This window comes from Somniosus microcephalus, chromosome 1, assembly GCF_052327205.1.
Source record: "Somniosus microcephalus isolate GS21.2 chromosome 1, FLI_Smic_1.0, whole genome shotgun sequence".
NCBI lineage: Eukaryota > Metazoa > Chordata > Chondrichthyes > Squaliformes > Somniosidae > Somniosus > Somniosus microcephalus.
In genome coordinates this window covers 198,187,673-198,195,893 of record NC_140987.1, presented here as the reverse complement: position 1 = coordinate 198,195,893, position 8,221 = coordinate 198,187,673, and positions in this window count along the sequence as shown.

The window sequence follows — 8,221 nt, the reverse complement described above, 5'->3', positions numbered from 1 at the left end:
TGACCGATGTCAAAACGTGGGTGGGGGTGCGCATGACCCTCCCAGTCATGAGCTCATGCGGGGAATACCCTGTGCTTCTGGAGAGGCTGGCCCGGACACCCATTAAAACTAACGGCAGGACCTCATCCCACTTTTCCGGGGACGACCCTGTCTCTTTCCTTAGCCTTTCTTTAATCGTCCGGTTAAGGTGCTCCACAACCCCCGATGACTTTGGGTTGTGAGCCACATGCCACTTCCCCTCAATCCCTAAAAGCTTCAAGGTGGCCTGCATTACCTGTCCCGTGAAATTACACCCTTGGTTGGACTTCAAGACCTGTGGCAGTCCCCACCGGGAGAACACTTCCTTTACCAGAATCCTTGCCATCGCCAAAGCCGTGGCTGCTCGGCAAGGGAAGGCTTCCACCCACTTGGAGAACACGTCCACCAGGACTAGACAGTATTTGTTACCTGCCTGTGTGGTGGGTAGTGGTCCGATATAATCGACCTGGAGAGACTGCCATGGTCCCTCTACCCCACTTGTGTGTCCTATGGGGAGTTTCCTACGCTGAGGATCGGGGTTGTTTGCTGCACACACCAGGGAGTCTGCGCAAAAGTCACAGACATCCTCCCTGACTTGCGGCCACCACCCTGCCTGTTCTACCCTCTGCCAGGTAGTTTCCGGCCCTGGGTGTCCCGTTCCTGGGCCCCCGTGGGCCAACTGGAGGAATTCCCTCTGGTACCGCTTGGGAACAATCCACCGATCCCCTTTAAATAGCATCCCCTCTTTAACGGTAATGTCCGCTGCTCCAAACGGACCCTCTACCTGTTCGCCCTTTTCCTTCTTCCCCAGGATAGCCTTAAGGACGGAATCCAGGGCTTGGACTTATTTTAAGTCCAGGGCCAAAGTTACCCCCGGTGTTCCTCCTTTGTCCTGGATTGCTGCTACTGGGCCTACTTCACAGGGATCCCAGAACTCTCCTTCCATGGCCTCCTGGTTGGCCAACTCATCGGCCCTTTGGTTACCTTCCCCTCTGGGCTCTGTCTTAGAGTGGGCCTTGACCTTATGTATATAGTGATCTCCCCGGGTGCCCATGACCTCCAAAATCCTCCCTAGCAGCGGTGCTGTTGCTAGGAGCTTCTCATCCGTGGATTTAAAACCGCGCCGAGCCCAGATGGCCAGGTACTCGGTGCACGAATTACATGTAAACATGGAATCCGAGCAGATGGTGTAGGGGGTGGGGAACTCGTCGGGGTGGGTGACCACATACACCACCGCCGCCAGTTCGGCATGCTGAGCGCTCAGGGTGCTGGGGAGTTTAAGGGCCTTAGCTATCTTAGCCGCGGGGTCATAAATCCCGCACCCGGTGAAGCGGTCCCCCTTTGCTACCGAACTGGACCTGTAAATGTCCCGGCCCGTCGGATGTAACCCGGCCCGGAACCCGACATCCACGTCCCACACCCCTTCTACCGTACACATGTGGGCTGTACCTGGGTAAATCAAATTCGCTGCCAACTTGGGCTCGCTCAACCCCTGCACTCTCAGATTCATCTACGAGAGCAATAAAGTCCAGCGAGCAATGTGAGCACTGCTCACTGTTCCATCCTTTATTCTGAGTGGGGGTATGGTGGGTGAGTAGAACTATCAAGGATGATCCCGTAAAGAGCTGTGAGCGCTTTACGGCCCAATACGTGGCCAGGAGATGCCTCACGCAGTTGGAATATCCCTGTTCTACCTCGGTGAGAACCCTAGATGAGTAGACCACGGGCCGTAGCTTGCCGTGTCGCTCCTGGAGCAACACCGCGCTCAAGCTATCCCCGTTGGCTGCTACCTCTAAATAGAATTCTTCCCCACCGTTGATGGCCCCCAGTGCAGAAGCTGTCTGCAAATCTTCCTTGAAGCGTGTGAACGCTTCCTGGCAGTTCTGGTCCCACTCCTACCCGACTCCCTTGCGGAGGAGCGAAGCAGAGGGGCTGCCGTTGCTGCGTAACCCTCAATAAAATCCCTGCAGTACCCTGTGAGTCCCAGGAAGGATCTTACCCCTGTTACGTCCTTGGGGACTGGTAACTCCTGTACTGCCTTTCTTTTTGCCTCATCTATGGCCCTTTCCCCTGCCCTTACTGTCACGCCTGAGGAATTTGACTTCCTCGCGGCCGATCTGGGCTTTCTTCGGGTTTACTTTAAACCTGGCCTCCCTCAGCAGCTGAAGCAGCTCGGCCAGAAGTGGCCCATGCTCCTCCCCCTTGGCGGAGAACAAAAGCAAGTCGTCCACATATTGTACTAGCTGCTGAGGTCGGCTAAAACCCTTTAAGGCGTCCTCCATACACTGGTGGAATATGGAAGGGCTGTTATGAAAACCCTGGGGAAGGCATGCCCAGGTGTACTGTTGGCCTTTAAAAGTAAAGGCAAACTTGTATTGGTCTTCCCTTTTTAGAGGAATCGACCAAAACCCATTGGAGATATCCAGCACCGTAAAAGTGGTTGCGGTCGCTGGAATGCTCCCTATCAGATCGGCAACAGCTGCAACTTTGGGCGCGCAGGCTGGGATGTTTTTATTGAGCACCCGATAGTCCACGGTGGCCCTCCACGACTGGTTGGGTTTCCTAACCGGCCAGAGTGGTGAGTTCACGTGGGTGGCTATCGGCCTCAACACCTCCTGTTCTACCAGGGATCCCAGTGCCGTTTCCAAGTCGGCTTCTGCCTCTCTGGGGAAATTATACTGCTTTTGTGGCTGTGACATGGGGAACCTGTGTACTTGGACTTCTACCCCCGTCACCCGGCCACAGTCGTGCTTGTGCGTGGCGAACGATGCGAGATTGTCTCTCATGTTCACCTGATACTTGGCTGGGGTATTACTGACCAATTGCTCCAGGTCGTAACTCCCCTTAGGCTTCATCATGCACATGCTACCCCTTCCTTCCGCATCCTTAGGGATTATAATAACTTCTCCCTCCTTATCGGAACTCACCGCTCCCCAAAGGCAGTGATTCCTCAAATCCACTATTATATGATGGGCTAACATTAAGTTGGCCCCCAGGACTCCTGACCCTGGCTGTTCCCACTTTATTAGGATGCAGTTCCACTTCGTGTGGAGGGATCCTAAATCTATGGCCAAAGGTTTGGACATTGCCCCCACCTGCTCGTTCCCTGTGAACCCCACGAGACTGAATGGGATCCTACTAGAGCAGGGTGAGTTGGTCGGGTCCCTTAGAAACATAGAAACATAGAAGATAATAGCAGGAGTACGCCATTCGGCCCCTCGAGCCTGCTCCGCCATTCGATGAGATCATGGCTGATCATCCAAATTCAGTACCCTGTCCCTGCTTTCTCCCCATATCCCTTGATCCCTTTAGCCTTAAGAAATATATCCAACTCCTTCTTGAATATATTTAATGAATTGGCCTCTACTGCCTTCCGTGGTAGAGAATTCCACAGGTTCACCACTCTCTGGGTGAAGAAATTCCTCCTCATCTCTGTCCTAAATGGCTTACCCCTTATCCTTAGACTGCGACCCCAACCATCAGGAACATCCTTCCTGCATCTAGTCTGTCCAGTCCTGTCAGAATTTTATAAGTTTCAATGAGATCCCCTCTCATTCTTCTGAACTCCAACGAGTATAAGCCCAATCGACCGAATCTCTCCTCATACGTCATTCCTACCATCCCAGTTATCAGCCTGGTGAATCTTCGCTGCATTCCCTCCATGGAAAGAACATCCATCCAAAGATAAGGCGACCAAAACTGCACACAATACTCAAGATGTGGTCTCACCAAGGCCCTGTACAACTGCAGCAAGACATCCTTGTTCCTGTACTCAAACCCTCTCGCTACGAAGGCCAACATACCATTTGCCTTCTTAACCGCCTGCTGCACCTGCATGCTTAACTTCAGCGACTGGTGCACAAGGACACCCAGGTCTCGATGCACTTCCCCTTCTCCCAATCTATTGCCATTCAGATAATAATCTGCCTTCTTGTTTTTGACACCAAAGTGGATAACCACGCATTTATCCACGTTATATTGCATCTGCCATGCATCTGCCCAATCACCCAACCTGTCCAAATCATACTGAAGTTTCCCGGCATCCTCCTCACAGCACACACACGCACCCAGCTTTGTGTCATCTGCAAACTTGGAGCTATTACATCTAGTTCCCTCATCTAGATCATTAATATATATTGTGAATAGCTGGGGTCCAAGGACCGATCCCTGCGGTACCCCACTAGTCACTGCCTGCCACTCAGAAAAAGACCCGTTTATTCCAACTCTTTGCTTTCTGTCTGCCAACCAGTTCTCTATCCAAGTCAATACCTTGCCCCCAATCCCATGTGCCTTAAATTTACACGCTAATCTCTTATGCGGGACCTTATCGAAAGCCTTTTGAAAGTCCAAAAACACCACATCCACTGGTTCTCCCTTATCTATTTTACCAGTTACATACTCAAAAAATTCCAGTAGATTAGTCAAACACGATTTATCTTTTGTAAATCCATGTTGACATTGTCCGATCCTGTCACTGTTTTCCAAGTGCTCTGCTATTACATCTTTTATAATGGACTCTAGCATTTTCCCCACTACCGATGTCAGGTTTACCGGTCTGTAATTCCCCGTTTTCTCTCTACCACCTTTTTTGAATAGTGGGGTAACATTAGCTACCCTCCAATCCATGGGTACTGTTCCAGATTCTATCGAATGTTGGAAGATGATCAGCAATGCATCTACTATTTCTAGGGCCACTTCCTTAGGATGTAGATTATCAGGCCCTGGGGATTTATCGGCCTTCAATCCCGTCAATTTCCCTAACACCATTTCCCTACAAATACTGATTTCTTTCAGTTCCTCCCTTTCATCAGACCCGATGTTCCCCGACATCTCTGGGAGGTTATTTGTGTCCTCCTTTATGAAGACAGAATCAAAATAGTGTATTTAATTGGTCTGCCATTTCTTTGTTCCCCATTATAAATTCCCCTGATTCTGACTGCAAGGGACCTACGCTTGATTTCACCAATTGTTTTCTCGTCACATATCTATAAAAGCTTTTACAGTCAGTTTTTATATTCCCTGCAAGCTTACTCTCATACTGTATTTTCCCCTTCTTAATTAATCCCTTTGTCCTCCTTTGTTGAATCCTAAACTGCTCCCAATCCTCAGGTTTACTGCTTTTTCTAGCCAATTTATATGTCCTCTCCTTGGATCTTATGCTATCCCTAATTTCCCTTGTTGGCCACGGTTGAGTCACCTTTTTTGTTTTGTTTTTATGCCAAACTGGGATGAACAAATTCTGTAGTTCATCCATGCAGTCTTTGAATGTTTGCCATTGCCTATCCGCCGTCAACCCTTTGAGTGACATTCCCCAATCAATCCTACCCAACTCTCGCCTCATACCATTGTAGTTTCCTTTATTTAAATTCAGGACCCTAGTCTCTGAGTCAACTACTTCACGCTCCATCTTAATGAAGAATTCTATCATATTATGATCGCTCCGACCCAAGGGGCCTCGCACAACAAGATTGCTAATTAATCCTTTCTCATTACATAATACCCAGTCTAAGATGGCCTGATCTCTGGTTGGTTCCTTGACATATTGGTCCAGGAAACCATCCCGTATTCACTCTAGGAATTCCCCCTCCACAGTATTGTTACTAATTTGGTTAGCCCAATCTATATGTAGATTAAAGTCACCCATGATAACTGCTGTGCCCTTATTGCACGCTTCTCTAATTTCCCTTTTAATGCCATCCCCAACCTCCGCATTACTGTTTGGAGGTCTATATACCACTCCTACTAACGTTTTCTGCCCCTTGATATTTCTCAGTTCTACCCATACAGATTCCACATCATCAGAGCTAATATCCTTCCTTACAATTGTGTTAATCACCTCTTTAACCAGCAATGCTACCCCACCTCCTTTTCCTTTTTGCCTATCTTTCCTGAATATTGAATACCCCTGGATGTTGAGTTCCCAGCCTTGGCCACCCTGGAGCCATGTTTCCGTAATCCCAATCAAATCATATTCGTTTACCTCTATTCGTGCAGCTAATTCATCCACCTTATTACGAATGCTCCTCGCATTAAGACACAAAGCCTTCAGGCTTGTATTTTTAATGCTCTTGGACCATTTAGAATTATTATTTACTGTGGCCATGTTTGATTTAAACCATTGATTTCTCTGACTGCCACTTTTGTTTTTCTCCTTCCTATCTTTTGCTTTTATCCTTGTTTCCCTTTCCTCTGTCTCCCTGCTCAGGTTCCCAACGCCCTGCCATTTTAGTTTAAACCCTCCCCCAGAGCACGAGCAAACACTCCCCCTAGGACATCGGTCCCGGCCCTGCCCAGGTGCAAACCGTCCGGTTTGTACTGGTCCCACCTCCCCCAGAACCGGTTCCAATGTCCCAGGAATTTGAATCCCTCCCCCTTGCACCATTCCTCTAGCCACGTATTCATCTGAAATATCCTTCTATTTCTACTCCGACTAGCACGTGGCAGTGGTAGTAATCCTGAGATTACTACCTTTGAGGTCCTATTTTTTAATTTACCTCCTAACTCCCTATATTCAGCTTTTAGGACCTCATCCCATTTTTTACCTATATCGTTGGTACCTATATGCACCACGACAACTGGCTGTTCACCCTCCCCTTCCAAAATGTTCTGCAGCCGCTCTGAGACATCCTTGACCCTTGCACCAGGGAGGCAACACACCATTGTGGAGTCTTGTTTGCGGCCGCAGAAACGCCTATCTATTTCCCTTACAATAGAATCCCCTATTACTATAGCTCTACCCCTCTTTTTCCTCCCGTCCTGTGCAGCAGAACCACCCCTGGTGCCAGGAAGTTGTCTGCTGCTGCTTTCCCCTGATAAGCCATCCCCCGCAACAGTATTCAAAGTGGTATATCTGTTTGAGAGGGGGATGTCCACAGGGGACTCCTGCACTACCTGCCTGCACCTACTACTCTGCGCGTTGGTCACCCATTCCCTTTCTGCCTGTGCAACCTTTACCTGCGGTATGACCAACTGATTAAGCGTGATATCCACGATGTCCTCAGCATCGCGGATGGTCCAGTATGTATCCAATCGCAGCTCCAATGCCGCAATGCGGTCTGCCAGTAGCTGCAGCTGGATACACTTCCTGCACACATGGTTGTCAGGGACACAGGCAGTGTCCCTGAGTTTCCACATTGCACAGGAGGAGCATACCACGGGGCTGAGCTCTCCTGCCATGACTTACCCTTTAATTAATTCAAATTAAATTAAATCAAATCAATCCCACCAATTACACTACAGTTAAATGATATACTTAAGGGCCCTGGTTTACCAACAGTCCCCGCTACACCACAGAGAGCTTAGAAACTATAAACCACAGAGTTTAAGTTTAAAAAAGAGAGAAATACTCACCAGCCAATCACTTACCTGCTTTCTGGTGATGTCACACTTCGATTACTTTTTACTTCTCTCCCTCCCTCTGAGCTCGGAGCTCTGAGATTGGTAAGCCTACCTGAGCCTCACCGCCACTTTTATCACCACCGCCGCCACCGCCTCATTCCTCGCAGGTCCGCCGCCGCCGCTCTGAGGCCTACCTGAGCCTCGCCGCCGCTTTTACCACCGCCACCGCCTCGTTCCTCGCAGGTCCGCCGCCGCTCTGAGGCCTACCTGAGCCTCGCCACCGCTTTTATCACCACCGCCGCCGCGTCGTTTCTCGCAGGTCCGCCGCTGCCGCCGCTCTGAATGGATAACCGTGCTCGAGGCCCTGGTATCCACCAAGTACTTCCCGTGTACCGTCTCCACCCCCATCTTCACACAAGGTCTGCCCCACTCATCGTACTTGAGCGGACACAGGCACTCAGGCTGGGCGCGCTCTCGTCAGGGTGTTGGGCATACGGGAGCGGTCGGGATCACACTGCTCGCGGCAGCGTCTACCCTCCCTTTCTCCTGCACAAAAACCGTCCGAAGGGCAGCCACCAGAACGTCAAACGGTTCCCCGGTCGCCCCCTTCACCTCGACAGTTTGTACCTATTGCACCGGAGGATCCCCTCAGCCATGCCCCTTTTTCTGGGTCGGACACTCTCTCCTTCAGTGTCCCATCTTCCCACACCCAAAACAAGTCCTTGCCTTTTCTGCACTAACCCCTTCCTGACACCATTCCTTCTTGCTACCCTCACTGACCTTTATCTCATGTACCTTGCCTTTATTGGGTTTGACCTCCTCCTCTGAACCAGTTTTAAAGGCCAGGTTCATCTTACGGAGCACG